At 43.0% G+C, this 18,178-nt stretch overlaps 1 protein-coding gene across 3 annotated transcripts in view; it reads right to left on the minus strand.

Moving 5' to 3' along the window:
* The window catches only part of SH3BGRL2 (SH3 domain binding glutamate rich protein like 2), a 65,525-nt gene that overhangs the window by 29,102 nt on the left and 18,245 nt on the right, over positions 1-18,178 (minus strand). The gene's annotated exons all lie outside the window — the stretch shown is intronic.

The following is an 18,178-nucleotide window of genomic DNA, read 5'->3' on the forward strand; positions in this document are numbered from 1 at the left end:
TGTACAACCTTCATCATTACCCCCAAATGTGCATACATAAAAGCTCACCCATACTCAGTATGAGGATAAATCAAGACACATACAGCTTCTGGAGTTCCCGTCGTGACTCAGTGGTTAACGAATCTGACTAGGAACCATGAGGTTGCAGGTTCGATCCCTGGCCTTGCTCAGTGGGTTAAGGATCCGGTTTTGCCATGAACTGTGGTGTAGGTCACAGATGCGGCCCGGATCTGGCGTTGCTGTGGCTCTGGAGTTGGCCAGCAGCTGTAGCTCCAATTCAACCCCTAGCCTGGGAACTTCCAGATGCTGCAGGTGGGGCCCTAAAAAGCAAGAAAAAAAAAAAAAAAAAAAAGAAGAAGAAGAAGGAAAGCCAAATGATTAAAAGGAAAAAAACAGTGCTAGAGCAATCACCCAAATAAACAAAGAGAAGAAATTAACCCAGGGAAGGAAGCTCCAAGTGGTTGTTTGTGACCTTAGCATCATCAGGAAGGAAGATGAGTCATGCCACCAGTTGTTTTTTTCTTTTTTTTCTTTCCCCCTGAGGTCTACCAGGTGAAGAGGGCAGAAACTGGCAGGACTTGGGAGAAGCAGGGCCCCAGGTAATGGAAAGCCTCCCCTGTGGCAATGGGAGGCGTCAAGGGCACTTCACAGGCTGGCATAAACCCAGAGTTCAGATAACAATAACATAAACCGTCACTTCCCTGACACAAAGAGCTGTTTTCTCCTCCGTCTCAACCATCCTGAACAAAATGTATCTTACAATGAACACCAAAGAAATTTGGGGAGCAGGTGAAAGAGGAGGAAATTGTGGGCCAAAGGTGCTGCCTTCACCCACGTCAATGTGCCCTTGTTGGGAGGGGACAGTATGTTGAACAAGTTTTTTGGCAGGGTTTTTTTTCCTTCAAACACACTTAGAAGCCATAGCAGGAGTTCCTTTTGCGGCTCAGCGGTTAACAAGCCCAACTAGCATCCATGAGAATGCAGGTTTGATCCCTGGCCTTGCTCAGTGGGTTAAGGATCCGAATTGCCGCGAGTTGTAGTAGAGGTTGCAGACACGGCTCAGATCCTGCATTGCTGTGGCCGGTGTAGCTCTGATTGGACCCCTAGCCTGCAAATCTCTATATGCCTCAGATGTGGCCCTAAAAAAGACAAGAAGAAGAAGAAGAAGAAGAAGCCATAACAGATAATGACAGTTATTTACCCAGCAGCCAATCTCCCTTTCTTTTTGGTAACAGAAGCCTAGTTTTGTTTCAGAAAGCAATGAACAGGGACCTGCTGTATAGCACAGGAAACTCTATCCAATGCGCTGCGATAATCCGTGCAGGGAAAAAAATCTGAAGACGAATGGATGTGTCTTCGTAGAACTGAATCACTCTACTGTATAGCAGAAATGATCACAGTGTTTTAAGTCACCTATACTTCAGTAAAACTTTAAAAAAAAGAAAAAGAAAAAAGAAAGCAATGTACTCAGCTACAAAAACCCGTTGTCTCAAACTCCTCTGCAGCTATAGGGGTGATCCCAAAACACAGTGCTGGCCAATGAGACAGACAGTGGCTGCTCGCTGGGAAGGCTCCACTTCATGAATGAAAAGACCAAGTCCATTTTGCACCTGGTTTTTCTTCCCCCTTCTCCCAGAAAAAGTATGCACATGGTGCCTGAAGGTGCAGAAACCATTTGGCAAATGTGAAAACAAACACCATAGGCTAAGGGTGATAGAGCAGAATGACAGGAGAATGACACTTTAAGCTTCGGTACTAGTCTTGTGTAGCCCATGCTAAACCTCTCTGTATTAAACAAATAAAGTCCTAGTTAAGGCACTCTTTGTCAAATTTTCTACAGTTTGCCTCTAAACGCAGTGCTACTTGGTAAAACTCTTAATTGCTCCATAAAATGCCTTCAGCAATATTGTAGTATGATGGATTGAAAATAAAAGCTATTACTGCACAGCAGAGCTGAGAAATAAAAGCTGGAAGTCATAAATTTCATGTAAGTGAAATGACTATTTGTCACCAGATAAACAGAGGAATTTTTATTCTTTTCCTTGTAAAGCAACAATAAAGTTATTGGACCTAACACAGGAAGATATCTAAGAACTCATGCAAGTTGCCTTTTACCTTATCATTCAAACATACACCACGACATATCATTCAAAGCAATTAAAGGGAACAGACACTGTTAAACCTCTCCAGCTAGATCACAGGGAGGCCCACAGGCCAATTCGAGCCTGCTAACTATTTCTGTACGGCCCACAGCCAAAAACAGATCTCATCTTTTTTTTCTTTTCCTTTTTTCAGGGCCATATCTGCGACATATGGAAGTTCCCAGGCTGGGGGTTGAATCAGAGCTGCAGCTGACAGCCTATACTACAGCCACAGCAACGCAGGATCTCAGCTGCATCTGCACCTACACCACAGCTCACAGCAACACCAGATCCTTAACCCACTGAGCAAGGCCAGGGACTGAACCCGCATCCTCTTAGATACTAGTTGGGTTCATTACCGCTGAGCCACAATGGGAACTCTGGTCTTTATCTTTTTAAATGGTTGAAAAAAAATCAAAATAATAATAACATTTCATGACATGTAAAACTTCTGTGAGACCCACGCACCTATGATCAATTAATAAACCACAAAGGAGGCAAGAATATACAATGGAGAAAAGACAGTTTCTTTAATAAGTGGTGCTGAGAAAACTGGACAGCTACATGGGAAAAGAATGAAATGAGGACATTCTCTAACACCACACACAAAAATAAATTTGAAAGGATTAAAGACCTAAATATTAACTGGAGTAAAAGACAGGCAGAACACTCTTTGACATCAATCACAGCAGTATCTTCATGGATCAGTCTCCTAGAGGAATGGAAATAAAAACAAAAATAAACACACAGAACCTAATTCAACTTAAAAGCTTTTGCACAGCGAAGGAAACCATAAACAACATGAAAAGAGAACCTACAGACTGGGAGAAAATATCTGCAAACAATGCGACCAAAAAGGGATGAATCTCCAAAATATACACACAGTTCAATAACCAAAAATTCAATGAGATACAAATTTCAATGCCCATAAATATAGCTGGGTTGGAAGACAACCCCATCGGTTCACTTACATATCCCTCACTGCTGCCTTCCCTCTGGAATCGCACTGTTGAGCCTTTGTAAGTACTTTAGCCTTGTATGGTTCCCAAAGCCTAAAGTACTTACCAGCTGACCTTTTCAGACAAAGTTTGCCAACTCTGTGCTAGATCTCAGGTCTTTCATTTCTGGCTCAAAGCTGACTCTCTCAGTGAGGTCTTCCCAGACCAGGTGATTTTACATTTCTACCAGCACCCCCAGAACTCCCTCCTCCCCTTTAATGCTTTTGTTTTCACTGCAGCCCTTGGCATCTGACATTCTGGTTGTTTTAAGCATTTGGCCACCTTCTCCTATCAGAATACAAATTCCATGTGGGCAGAGGGTTCTATCTGCTCATCTGTTCACTACTGTGTCCTGGGGTTGAGAACTGGCATCTGGAACAGACCAGACACTCAATAAATGGCTGTTAATGAACAACTAAGATTTTCCCAAGTAGAAGGACCAGTGTCGCTCTAAGGCTGCTTCTCTTACCATGAGGATGAGATACCTCCTGGGAAAACCCTCTCAAAACACCTCAGTTGTATTAATTATCTATTACAATTGTATTTACTCATCTGTTTACTTGCTTTTATGCTCACCTTTCTGTCCACTGTCAGTTCTGGAAGTACAGGGTCTGGCACACAGGAGGCCCTCAGCAAATATTAACTGAGTTGATGATTAAAGAATGATCACTCCAGGGCCAAACATCAAAGATTTCCAGGTGATGGTCAAGAGATCAAACTGAATTGACAATTTAATTCAGGAAAAATTTAATTCAGGATGATTTAATTCAGTAGCTGAAGTTTAGCCAAACAGGAATGTGGATCAAACAGCAATACTTCGCAGTAGATGCTAAAGCTGTATGATTTTCAAAAGCAGTATGTCTCAGATATGAGGAACTGCATACAAGCAGTATGTCTCAGATACGAGGAACTGCATAAAATCATTCCAAAGAATCTCTGGACCCTGAGCCTAAAAGAGGTTTCTAAGGTTGACATGATACTAAAGAAAGAAGTTGTATGCGATTGGATGTTTTATTTTTTTACTGTTTGGCAATAAGCCTATTTATTTATTTTATTTTTATTTTTAGGGCTGCATCTGCAGCATATGGAAGTTCCCTCGCCAGGGGTCAAATCAGAGCTACAGCTGAGGCCTATGCCACAGCCATTGCAACTCAGGACCTGAGCTGCATTTGCAACCTATGCCACATCTTGTGGCAATGCCGGATCCTTAACCCACTGAGCAAGGCCAGGGATCAAACCCACATCTTTATGGATACTAGTTGGGTTCTTAATCACTGAGCCACAATGATTATATGTTTAAATAAATGCTGCTGTCAGTTAACTTCAAAAACTGCCAAGCACACAACATAGCATTTTGTTTTACCCAAACATTTTTATAAGAATGTTGATATATTTGCAAATTGTGGCAACTGAACATGAAGCAAATATGTTGGTATTTCCTTGACTCTGCTTCCAGTTGCTACCGCAGAATTCTAGTGCCCTCAACCCCTTCCCCCAAATTATTTCTAGGAGCTCTCAATCAAGTTCCTCCCACGTGCTTGGAAGCAGCCTTCTTGGCCCCTTCTGTATCACCACCAAATCCTATGTTGAAACCCAACCCCCGAGGTGATGGCATTTGAAGGTGAGGTTCATGGGAGGGAATTAAGTGATGAAGGTGATGTGTTCTTATATAAGAGGACCAGGAACATTCCTGCCTCCATCCACCATGTGAGGACAGAGCAAAAAGACTGCAGGCTGCAACCCGGAATTGAGGTATCCCCAGAACCCATTCCTGCTGGCTCCCTGATCTTGGACTTCCAGCCTCCAGAACTGTGAGAAGTTTCTGTTGTTGATAATCCCCACCTGCCCATGGTATTTTCTTATGGGACCCTGAACAGATGAAGACAATAGACCTTTACCCTTTCAACTCCAAACTCCTGCTGGACCCAGATTTGCTGAGGACTCCACTGCTGCACCCAAATCCTGGGGACCCACCCCCAGGGGAGTGTGGGTGATGAGCTGTTTGGGCTGGTACTGATGAGTCTGCTGATGCGGCACCAACACTCAGTGATCTGTGGAAATCCTAGTGACAATGCCAGTAGTTTTCAGTGACCACCTCCTGACTCAGGAATCCCTGGGGAAGTGGATCAGAGGCCAGGCTAAATAAACTACACCGCACTTGACTTTCACTTACCCCCTATTCCGAGGCACAGACTTAGACATAAGTAAGCCTGTATCCTCCTCCACTCTCTCCCCTGGTAGAATCAGTTCTTTCCCAGAAGGCTGCCAGTTAACTTATGCAATTAAGAAGACTGTCAGATTTCTTCCAGATGCTTCCAGACCTGATGGTCATGTTTGAATTCAGGGGTGAACACAGCTGATGCTGCATTCTGGGACCTGGGGAGTTGCTAGTAAATAAAGACATCATCAACTTGAATAAGACAGGACTTGTTTTTCTTTAACTGAGATTTAACATGAGCAACTGTGGGAAAGTAAGCTTAAAGAAGAAGCACAGATGGAAGAGAAGAAAAATTGGAACAGGAGTTCCCATCGTGGCACAGTGGAAATGAATCTGACTAGGAACTATGAGGTTGCCGGTTCGATCCCTGGCTTTGCTCAGTGGGTTAAGGATCCCACGTTGTGCTAAGCTGTAGTGTTGGTCGAAGATGCGGCTTGGATCCTGTGTTGCTGTGACTGTGGCATAGGCCGGCAGCTATAGCTCCAATTCGATCCCTAACCTGGGAACTTCCATATGCTGCAGGTGTGGCCCTAAAAAGCAAAAAAAAAAACCAAAAAAACAAAAAAACAAAAAAAACTGGAACGAACCAAAAAAGGGATGTACTTTAGAGTGAGACTGTCCTGGTTTTAATCCTGGCCTTATCAGTTGAGTAGCCTTGGAGAAATTACTAAGCTTCTCATTTGGCCTTAATTTCCAAAAGTGTGGAATGGACCCAGTACCTTTTTTTATAGGTTTATTGGGAGGATTAAGTAAGAAAAGAGATTAAAAGAATAAGCATTGCTTTACTGCTTCATTCATTCAAGCATATTAATTCTTCCTTTGCCCTAGATGTGGCTTCTGCAAAAAATATCAAGTAGCTTCTGAGAACCTGCAAAGCTTTAGGTAGTTGATGCAACAGTTCTTCATTTCACCTACTTTCACCCTTCAATTACACAAGTTTTCTTTCTTCTGACTTGAGGCAGATGTAAGGCTGATGAGGGCCTTTTATGTCTCTCCTGTGGAACAAGTCAAAAGCAGGCAGAAGCAAGAGAACAGAAAGGATAGATGCTTATAACTTGATCCACCAAAGAGGAGAGGCACACCAGACTAGGAGGAGGAGGGGATCCAACTCAAAAGGGAGCAAAGGACTCTTTTCCTGGTCAAAGACTGCAGGAACTTTCCAGTGATTGAAAGTAGGGTACCTAGAGATCTATCATTTCATGGCAAATTCTTTAACTAATATACACTGCTAGACTCACTGGGCATTATTTATCATAAACTAGGTATTATTTCTCATAGAGTATGCTTCTAGATTAATTACTCCAAAAGCTATTCACTACCCCTCCCTGAAGACTGAAAGATGAAAGCCCAGCATCCCAGGCACCCCTCAGCTGGGCAGCTACATGACCCAGATTTAGCTGCTAAGCTGGGGGCTGAAGTCAGCTGGGTGGAACTGCTGCACAAGGCTCTGACCTCCTGCTGAAGCCAAGGGATTATGGGTCCCAGGTCCTGTACCCCTTCCCTTCCTTCTTGCCTGGAAACCTGGTGTAAGGGATGGAGGGGAAGAGGAAGTTTGTTTGTTTGTTTGTTTTCCCTCGGCTGCCCTATGGCACATGGAGTTCCAGGGCCAGGTTTCACAAACAAGCAGCAGCTGTGGCAACACTGAATCCCTAACCCACCACACCAGGGCTGGGGAATCAAACCTGCATCCCAGCACTCCCAGATGCGGTACACATACACAATGGAACATTATGCAGCCATTAAAAGGAATGAAATACCAGCATTTTTAGCAACATGGATGGGCCTAGAAATTATCATGCTGAGTGAAGCCAGTCAGACAATGAGACACCAACATCAAATGCTTTCACTGACATGTGGAATCTGAAAAAAGGACAGAATGAGCTTCTTTGCAGAACAGATACTGACTCACAGACTTTGAAAAACTTATGGTCTCCAAACAGTTTGGGGGGTGGGGGGGATGTGCTGGGGTTGTGGAATGGAAATCCTATAAAATTGGATTGTGATGATCATTGTACAACTACAAATATAATAAATTAATTGAGTAATAATAAAATAAAATAAACATGAGGTTACACATAAAGTATTGTGTCTCTGGTGTCTATTTCAGTCTACCTTCCTAGAAAGCAAATACCAGGTTACTAAGCCAAAGATAACAATGAGAAAGGCCATCCTGCGAGAGATTGAAACTTGAGTTTTAGGGAATTGGAGTGTCAGAAAGGGGAATCAAGAAATACAGGGCCATTTTTTAAAGAATGACTATATGTGCTAAAATTAAAGTAATACAATTGTTTGTTTATTGATTGATTGATTGTCTTTTCAGGGCTGCACCCACAGCATAGGAAGCTCCCAGACTAGGGGGCAAATCGGAGCTGTAGCTGCCGGCATACACCACAGCCACAGCAACTCAGGATCCAAGCTGCATCTGTGACCTACACCACAGCTCACGACAATGCTGGATCCTTAACTCACTGAACGAGGCCAGGGATCAAACCATTATCCTCATGGATCCTAGTGGAATTCGTTAACTGCTAAGCCATGACGGACCTCCAAGCAACACAATTGTAATGATGGAAAAGACTGTGCTTTTTTGTCTCTGTAACAAGACCACAGTCCCTGGTAGTTACGAGGCACTCAATTTGTGTGTATTGAACAAATAAACATTATTGAGCTTGAATAAATACTTTTAACATATTTTCTTTTTTAACCAGAAATCATTTTGTATCTTGTTTTCTTCACTAACTTGCACTGGCTTTCTTCCATGTTTATAATGTTAAGTCATCTTTTCAATTAAAAAAAAAAAAACCCATAATATCACCCTGAAGTAATTAGTTTTCATATTACCTTCCAAGAACTCATTTAGAAACAGACTTTACATGGATGGTATCCCTAATAACATACATATTTGGGGTAGGATGTTTCGGTTGTTTTAAAAATATTTTGTTTTTATAACATCATTGCATGCATTAATTGTATTAAGTACTTACTCTAGTATTTAGAACATTATCCAACCATTGGAAATTTAAGTGTGTTCTAGAGATATTTTTCTTTTATAAAAAAAGAAAACTGTTTCAGAAAGTTCCCGTTGTGGCTCAGGGGTAATGAGCCTGACCAGTATCCATGAGGATGCAGATTTGATCCCTGGCCTCGCTCAGTGGGTTAAGGATCCGGCATCACCATAAGCTGTGGTGTAGGCGGCAGATGCGGCTAGGATCCTGCATTGCTGTGGCTATGGTGTAGGCAGGCAGCTGTAGCTCTGATTCAACCCTTAGCCTGTGAACTTCCATATGCCGCGGGTACAGCCCTGAAAAGCAAAAAAAAAAAAAAAAAAAAAAAAAAAAAAAAGTGATGGGAAAGAATATGAAAAAGAAAATATATGTACAACTGAATCACTGCTGTACAGAATAAAGTAACACAACTTTGTAATTCAACTATACTTCAATAAAATAAAGTTAAAAAAAATAGAACGTCGAATAGATTTCAGACAAGCAAAGAGAAATTAACATCCCCACACTGTCCTCTAGAACTAAAAGTCCATCCTTGTCTATTTTTAAACTGATGATCAACATCAATTTTTTAAAGCTGACAGCCAACATCAACGTAAATAGCCATTTATTTGGAGTCACACTTAGTCACCCCTCTTCTGCAATTACAGATTAAGACCAAGAAGTTATTAAGATGGGGAATTTCCGTTGTGGCTCAGCAGAAACAAGTCTGACTAAAATCCATGAGGATGCAAGTTTGATCCTGGCGTCACTCAGTGAGTTAAGGATCTGGCCTTACTGTACCCATGGCATTGGTTGCAGCTGCGCCTCAGATTACATCCCTGCCCTGGGAATTTCCATATGCTTTGGGTGTGGGAATAGAAGAAAAGAAAGGAAAAGAAAAGAAAAGAAAAGAAAAGAAAAGAAAAGAAAAGAAAAGAAAAGAAAGGAAAAGAAAAGAAAATGTGGTGGGAATCAGGTAATTAGGATTTACCCACATCTTAGAAAAACAGAAAATTCAGAAGATCTAGCGGTGGTACCGATTCTCCTGCCCAACCTAAAAACCTGGATTCCATCTCTGACTCTCCCTGATGACACAATGAATCCCTAAATCATTAATCATCAAGTTCCTGCTTTCAAAGTTTTTCTTGAACTCACCCATGCTTCTCCATTTCACTGACATGAGCCCATGCCAAGCCACCCCCTCTCATCTACCTCTATCTTCCTATATCTTCTTCTAGTCAGATTTCCCCAAAAACTGTTTTTTTTATAGAGAAGCTAAAGTGACCTTTTAAATAAGCACAAACCTAATAGTTTCACACCTCTGCTTAAAAACCTTCCAGGAACTTCCCATCATCCTAAGGCGAAGGTAGAAATCCATGCCCAGGCCCTCAAGCCCACTTTTGCAGCTCACAGTCCCTCTCCGCCTGATCCTGTTGCAGTGGTTTCCCTACTCGCTTGTGGAAAGGAGGAAGCTGATTCCCAAAGTTTCTGATTCGGTAAGACTGGGGTGGGGCTCAAGAACCTGAGCCAATTCTTGGCTGGGGCTTAAGAATTTGCATTTCATATCCATCCAATGGAGTATTACATGGCCGTGCCAATGAATGAGGTACAGGGATCAACCTCGAAAATGTTATTTATGCTCAAGTGAAAGAAAGTGGTCAGAAAGGGCCATATAATGTATAATTCCATTTACTTAAAATGTCCAGAGTGTAGACTCATCTACAGACAGGAAGCAGACTAGTGGTTGTCGAGGGCTGAGTGAGGGGGAGGGGGCAGGGTAGGTACCTCGAGGGGGTGCGGTACTGGCACTTGAGGTCCCAGCCTCTCCAGGTCATCTCCCATCTCCCCTTCCCTACACTTATCTCCTCACCACAGTGACTAACACTTGCCTCCCCTGCCTCGAATGCCTTCCTGACTTCTCAACATTTAGGTCTTCCTCCTACAAAGATCAACCTAGAGCCCACCTCTCACCCTGTACCTCCCCAGTCCAGAATAGCCTCCACTTACTTCCTCACTTGGTGTCTAAGAGCTACTGGGTCCTGTCCAGTAATTTTCAGTTCTGCAAGACAGGGAACGTATGCTATACCTCTTTTTTGGGGGTCTTTTTAGGCCTGCACTTGTGGCATATGGAGGGTCCCAGACTAGGGGGCAAATCAGAGCTGTAGCCACCAGCCTACATCACAGTCACATCAATGCCAGATCCAAGCTGCATCTGCAACCTACACCACAGCTTATGGTAACGCCGAATCCTTAACACACTGAGCAAAGCCAGGGATCAAAGCCCAGTCCCCATGGGTACCAGTGAGGTTTGTTACCACTGAGCCACGACTGGAATTCCTCTTTGATTTTAAAGTACTTTGTACACAGCCTCAGCAAATAATGAAGTTGCTGAAACAATGGATGTGAAACTGTCAACAACAGACCACAATCCTGAAATAGAGCCATTTGTCTTTCAACTATTCAGTGACTTGTCACTGCTCTTTTGACAGAGAGGTGAGCTAGGTAACTAACCCAGTAATCAGGACTAGAATCCATATCTCCTAACAAGCAACCTAATATGTGTTTCTCTGCCTCTGCCAATGATTTAAGTTTAGGAGCTGGGAGATCAAGAACTCTTGTCCCAGAATATCATCCCAAGTGAAAATACAAAGCCTTATACTCCGTTAAACTACTTCAAGCAACTAGTTTCAAGATATTAGCAAGGAAGCAGTTAATGTTCAAAAATTAAACATTCTGGAAACACACAACATCATGAGTCAGAGTTACAAAAACAGAAGGGAAGAAAAAGCCACACAAACACTTCAGATGTTGAAGTGATCAGATACGGAATATAAAATAAGTTTGCTCAATATATTCAAACAAAGAAAAGAGGGGTAGGTAATTGGAAATTCCGCTGTAGCACAGCGGATTAAGGATCCAGCATTGTCTCTGTGGTGGTGAGGGTTCAATCCCTGGCCCAGCGCAGTGGGTTTAGGATCCAGCTTTGCCACAGTCGTAGCAGAGGTCACAGCTGTGGTTTAGATTTGATCCCTGGCCCAAGAACTTCCACATGCCACATGAGGTCAAAAAAAGGGGTAATTTAAAAGTAAGTGATAGGTGGAATTTCAGCAAATTTCAGTCCTTCAAAGCTTCCAGGTAAGACATGAGCAAAAGCCCAAGGTCACAAGCTAAGCTATCTGCTCCACAATCCCACACCAAGGACATCCAGGGATCCAAACAGGAATTTAAATTATGAGCAAAGAGGCAGAGACCCACCAATGCCACTATAAAAACAGTGGCAATCAGCAAGTTAAAGATCTGGTGTTATCACTGCTGTGGTATGGGTTCCATCCTTGGCCCTGGGCTAAAAACAAAAAAGTGCCAAGGCAAACAAAATCCTGTTCCACTCACAGAAGATGCAAATGAACCAAAATGCATGCTACTTTTATTTCTTTAAGGGAAAGTTTTAAGCACTGCAGAATAATCACAAAAGTATCTTTCTGCCAAAGATATTAAAATGTTTACAAATCACAAGGGGGAGGAACACACATCATCTAAACACAAGGTCTGAAATGAACAAATGGAAGCTCCTAATGGGCAATTATCACTTTAAAATCATGGCCCAAGCCAAGTACTTAGAAAAGGTTTCTAAGTGGAAATAATGGGATGGATGAAAAGGAAACCCAGATTCAGGCCAAATGATAAACATGCCCTCCTAATGTTATTTCCATCTCAAAAACATCCGTTGGATCCCCCTCCCTACTCCAAAGTCCATTCTGCTGTGTGGGCATTAGTTCATTCATCCTGCAAATACTGAGTACCAGCCCAAAGATGTGGCAGGCACTCTGTGAGAGCTCAGTCATCAGCCCACCTTTATGGTCCATGCGGGCCACAGCGAGCCCATCCTATTCTCTCACTGTGCATCCTAAGTCCACTTTGCCCACAGCCTCATTGCTCCTCAAAGCCTCAGTGGTAAAGGACCACTTTGGTGGTGTTCTTGCTGTTCTAATGTTCCCATACTTTAATGTCCCAATGTTTTAATATTCTGATACTTTCAGAAAATGAATTTCTAGAAAAATGAAATGACAAAGACACACAAAATAGAAGCCTCAAGTTTTCATTATTACATACAAAAAAACCATAAAATTATTCTGTAAACTTGCCAGAGAAGTTTCTAAATCTTTATCCACAACTGTACTCCACAGATCACACTTTCAGCCTGCTCCAAAACTGACTGATGGAGAAAGTGACTGGGTCATGAGGGTGGAAAATAAATTAGGAGTTTGGGATTAACATATACACACTACTATATATAAAATAGATGAACAACAAGGACCTACTGTATAGCACAGGGAATTATACTCAATATCTTACAGTAATCTATAAAGGAAAAGAATCTTGATAGACAGATAGACAGACATAAATGAATCACTTTGCTGTACACTTGAAACTAACATGACACTGTAAATTAACTATACCTCAATCGATAAAAGAAAACATAAAAAAAGAAAGGAAAAGAGGAGTTCCTGTCATGGCACAGCAGAAATGAATCCAACTAGTACCCACGCAGATGCGGGTCTGATCCCTGGCCTCTATCAGTGGGTTAAGGATCAAATCCAGTGTTGCCGTAAGCTGCAATGCAGGTGACAGGTCGAAGATGTGACTCGGATCCTGAGTTGCTATGGGTGTGGTGTAGGCTGGCAGCTGTAGCTCGGATTTGACCCCTAGCCTGGCAACCTCCATATGCCACCTATGTGGCTCTAAAAAGAAAAAAAAGGCAAAGAATTTGACTGGATCTTTTTTTTTTTTTTTTTTTTTTTTTTAATGGCCACACCCAAGGCATATGGAAGTTCCTGGGCCAGGGACTGAATCTCAGCCACAGCTGCAGCAACGCTGGATCCTTTAACCCACTGCACCAGGCTGGGGAGCGAATACACACCTCCTCAATAACCCAAGCTGCTGCAATTGGATTCTTAACCCACTGTGCCACCGGGAACTCCAAAATTGGCTGAGTCATTATATAATGACTCCTGTCAATTAAATCATCTCCATACAGTCTCCACTTCCTATCCAAGTTCTATTTATTTTTCCAAGTTCAGCCCCAAACCCACACTGTGTTCAACTACCCTAACCCAGTGTTTCTCAGTTGAGGCAGTTTCGCTCCCCCGAGGAAACATTTGCTGATGTCTGCAGGCATTTTTGGTTGTCACATTGGTTGTCACAACTGGCAGCTAGTGGGCAGAGGCCAGGGAAGCTGCTAAACATCCTATGATATACAGGACATCCCCCACCCCAAACGTCAACAGTGTGGATGCTGAGAAACCCTGACTTCCACCAACCATTGTCCTCCCAGATCGCCTCCTCCTCAAACTGCCGTTATACCCACAGTCACCATCCACCTAGAGTTTAGTGACATACGGCCTGGTACTGCTTTTAACAGTTGTGTGTGTCTGTGCCTTTTTCCCCAATCTAACTCCAAAATCCTCTGGAAGATGAAGACTGTGTGCCTCACATCTGCCCCCACCCTGGACTCAGCAGGGAGCCTTCCAGGAGCTGCTAGTTACCTACCTGTGAGCTGATCTGTCTCCATTCCCACCTGCTAAATGTAAATAGCTCTAACTAGTTCCTCCATCAACTCAGCAATAAAATATTTTTACTCTGCATTTTGGAAAAAAAAAAAAAAAAGCCAAATAACTTGTATTACTTAGCAATGTGAAGCCATAAAAAAATCGCTAGCAAAAACCTGGAATGAGAAATGTGGGTGGTTTGATGTTATTGTTTTTACATTCCCCATCAAGATGATGTGTTTACTTTTTCAAAGGGAAAAGTCACCCAAGTATAAAATACGAACCTGGAATGCCACTATCTTGCAAGACTATCTATGAAAATTATGCATAACTTCATAAACACGCTTCCTGTTAATTAGGGGATAGTGTGTAGAAAAAGCTGCTCCAGCAAAACTTGCTATCATAGTCAAAATCCTCTGCAGTAATGAGGAAATCCTGCTGAGGATGGTATTTTCCACACCGAGAATGACAGGACTGCAGCCAAAGGCCATGCCTTTATCTGCAGCCAGGAGTTTGGCACTGCAACAGTGTGTTTGAAATCTGTTCTTCCCACTTCTACATCAGCCCATCATCGCTTGTATGAAAAGACTCAGAGATGATCCGGAAACTACACTGTTTACCTTTGACAAATAATTATGGGGACAGCAGATTATTCTGACATTTTATGGGGGATCATATGATAAGTGCATATTTCCATAGCAGGTGCACACTGATGCTTGAGAGAAAGCCTGCACCTTCTCGCTTGCATCCCATAGACCCACCCCATCACTTTCTCCTCCCTCCCTGGGCTACTGAGCTAGGCTGGTGCACCCTGTCTGCTGAGAATCCCAACTACCTAACTCCACTCCACTGGACACCTGATTCTGCTAGGTTCTGCACAAGCGCCACTAGGAGCATAGAAAGTTGCTGGAATCTCCGAAAGCACCCAGCCTTCAACAGAAGACCCAATATTCCTGCAGCCCAGATAAGATAACGCCTGTCTTGAAGAGTGCCTCCAAATTCTGGTGTCTCCACCTCAAATTCCTCTCCCTCTATCACCATGTAGTTTCTGCATTCCATCTCGACTCCAAAGACGCCATGGAGAAAGGAACAGAGAACTGGGACAGAGAGCAGAGAGAGAGGCAGGACCTAGAAAAACCTGAGTCTCCGAAAGGTCAAGGAGCCATGAGTCACTCAACAGGTTTTACAAGACCTTGGGGAGGTCCTGCAATGCTGTAGACACTGCCCTAGGAACTAGGGGGACAGAGGTGACAAAGCAAGGTCCAATTTGAGGCTGTGCACAGTTGTTGGGGGTCAGGGTTGGAGACAGGGCTTGTCCACAAGTAATTTCCATAGGACAAAGGAGGTAACACGCAAGTGCACGCAGGCTAGAGCAGCCCAAAGGCAGGTGCTCAGTGGAGAAGGTACATGGGAAGGGCTATAATGCTACAGCTGAGGTGTAAGCAAGAAACAGAAGCTTAGCATCAGAAATATGGAAAGAAGGACTATAAAGTAAACAGCACCTAGGATGAGAGGAAAAAGTCTACAGGTATAGTACAGAAGGGAGAGACAGGGAAAAGGAAGGCCAAAGAGGAGTTGCCGCATGGGGATAGAGTTAAGAGAAAGGAGGTTACTTTCTCCTGGGATTGGAGTTTGAGGTTTTCCATATAACTGAAACTTGGCCCTTTAAGCACCAATTTATTATTACCTCACTTTCTTTTCTTTCTGATGGCCGCACCTCTGGTATATGAAAGTTCCCAGGCCAGGGGTTGAACTGGAACTGCAGCTGAGGCCTACACTACAGGATCCGAGCCGCATCTGCAACCTACACCACAGCTCACGGCAACGCTGGATCGTTAACCCACTGAGCAAAGGCAGGGACCGAACCTGCAACCTCATGGTTCCTAGTCGGATTCGTTAACCACTGAGCCATGACGGGACTCCAACAGGAACTTATTATTATCTTATTTTAAGCTATTTTTATTTTGAAATTTTTCTAAAATGCACATGTGTTCCCTGCATTGTTCAGTAGGGTACATCAAACCAAAATATGCCAACCCTGATTTCATCTGCTCTAGACTAAGAATCATCCTTAGGACCCATTTTTGTCCTTTGATGTAGTAGCTGACATTCTCAGAGCCTGTTGTTTCATCTTAGGCCCAAGAGAGCCCGAAGCTGTGCTTCTAGAATTCTCCACTTCTGCTTTCAGAGCCTCCCTGGGTGATCCCCTACGTGGGGCCTATTTCATTCACAGTCATCTGTGTGATGTTCTGAGGGCAGCCCCCTGCCCCACAAATCTCGCTGCTTCTTCCCAAATGAAAGTTCTAGAATTCTGTTATCTGATAAGAGAACTAAGACCATAACAAACTCACCTCTGATAATGTCAATTCTTCGTACCACTTATTTAAAAAGCAGTGAAATACATCATGTCCCTTGAAGCCTTTATATTTTCCAATCAGACTTCCATCTACTCCACTCCAGTCTCTTTATTAGCTTTTATTTTTGATGTGGAAGCTAGAGAAGCAATATTTCTTTCTTTTCTTTTTTTTTTTTTTTGGTCTTTTTGCCATTTTCTTGGGCCGCTCCTGTGGCATATGGAGCTTCCCTGGCTAGGGGTTGAATTGGAGCTGCAGCTACCGGCCTACACCAGAGCCACAGCAATGCGGGTCCAAGCCTCGTCTGCAAACTACACCACAGCTCACAGCAACACCAGATCCTCAACCCACTGAGCAAGGCCAGAGATCAAACCCGAAACCTCATCGTTCCCAATCAGATTCGTTAACCACTGAGCCACAACAGGAACTCCTAGAGAAGCAATATTTCTTTTCCATGTGTTCAGGAAATGCATTATGCCAAATTCTCTAAAAGGAAACTTGGGGGTGGGGGGAGAATAAAAAGATGATCAGAACCATCCCCGACCTTAAGGAGTTTAGAACTTGGGAGTTCAAACCAGCTGAGTACAAAATAATTATAGCCAAGGTGAGATGCATCGAGGCCTCAGGAGAGCATTGTAAGGGCTGTGCCCTGGAAAGCTGTGGAAGCTGTCCTCCAGGTTTGGAGAGCAAAGGGGGTGTGTGGGAGGATGGCTTCATTGGGAAATGCTATTAGCATGAGCTTCAAAGAAGGGAGGGGACTCTGACTAGTCCCAATGCAGGATCAGCACAGGCAAGGCAAAGAAAATGGCATGAGAAAAGGCAAGAAGGCAGGGGTTAAAAAAAAAGCCTCATGTATGTATGTATACAGTAGTGCAAAGAAGCAAAAGCCTGGTGTGTGTATACAATAGTCCCAAGAATAGTGAGAGAAAATGCTGCAAAAGTAGGTCATGATTTGATCAAAGTGAAACTGGCACATTGTAAATCAACTAGGCTTTTAAAAATTTTTTTAAAAAGGAAAGTAAGAACCTGACTAGTATCTGTGAGGATGCAGGTTTGATCCCTGGTCTTACTCAGTGGGTTAAGGATCTGGTGTTTCCACAAGCTGCAGCATAGGTTGCGGATGCAGCTCTCATCTGATGTTGCCATGGCTGTGTTGGTACGTAGGCCTCTGCTGCACCTGTGGCCCAGGAAATTCCATATGCTATGGGTGTGGCCCTAAAAAGAAAAGGAAGAAAAAAAAAAAAAATCCAATCAGAAGTCCCAAGATACCAGGCCAGAAAGTTAAGCCCTGAAAGTAAAAGCCCTAGGGAGCCAATTAGGTTTTGCTACCTGAAACTTCATTAGCAGGAAACTTCATAGATTAAATCTTGTTAAAAGGATGATCCTTTTTTCTCCCCCTTTTAATGGAAAAGGAATTCAAACAGGTGAATTATTAATCATCTCATCTCCGTTAATTATCTCCTAGAATTGTTAATTATCTCCAAACTATCACCATGGAACTCACTACAGGACGTCTGTTAGTCAAACTCTCCCCCTACAGGAAACGCACACAGTGGAAAAGGAATCATCTGGTCTAAAATGAAGGGTGGCGCAGGTACACAAATCAAATTTGTTCCTTGGACAAATCGGGAACAGGAAGGTGACATCTGTTCCAGTTCACAAGCTCATACAAAATATTTTGGGGGGAAAAAAAAAAAAGTCTCTCAGTTTTCCACTGGAGCCTTTTATGTAAGTGACACTTTCTACAATCTTAAAAAGATGTACTTTCCCAATTCAAGAGATGCTATCTTTCTGTCTAGCTCTGAATATGGCATTTCTTGCCCTCATTCACATAAATATACTTGCCCTGGAGACTTACCTACAAGATAGATCATTCTAGTATGTGGCTCTGTTTTCTATGTTCATCTTTTCTCCTCAATCAGATTATTAGCTCTTTG

The sequence above is a fragment of the Sus scrofa genome, chromosome 1 (assembly GCF_000003025.6).
Source record: "Sus scrofa isolate TJ Tabasco breed Duroc chromosome 1, Sscrofa11.1, whole genome shotgun sequence".
Lineage (NCBI taxonomy): Eukaryota > Metazoa > Chordata > Mammalia > Artiodactyla > Suidae > Sus > Sus scrofa.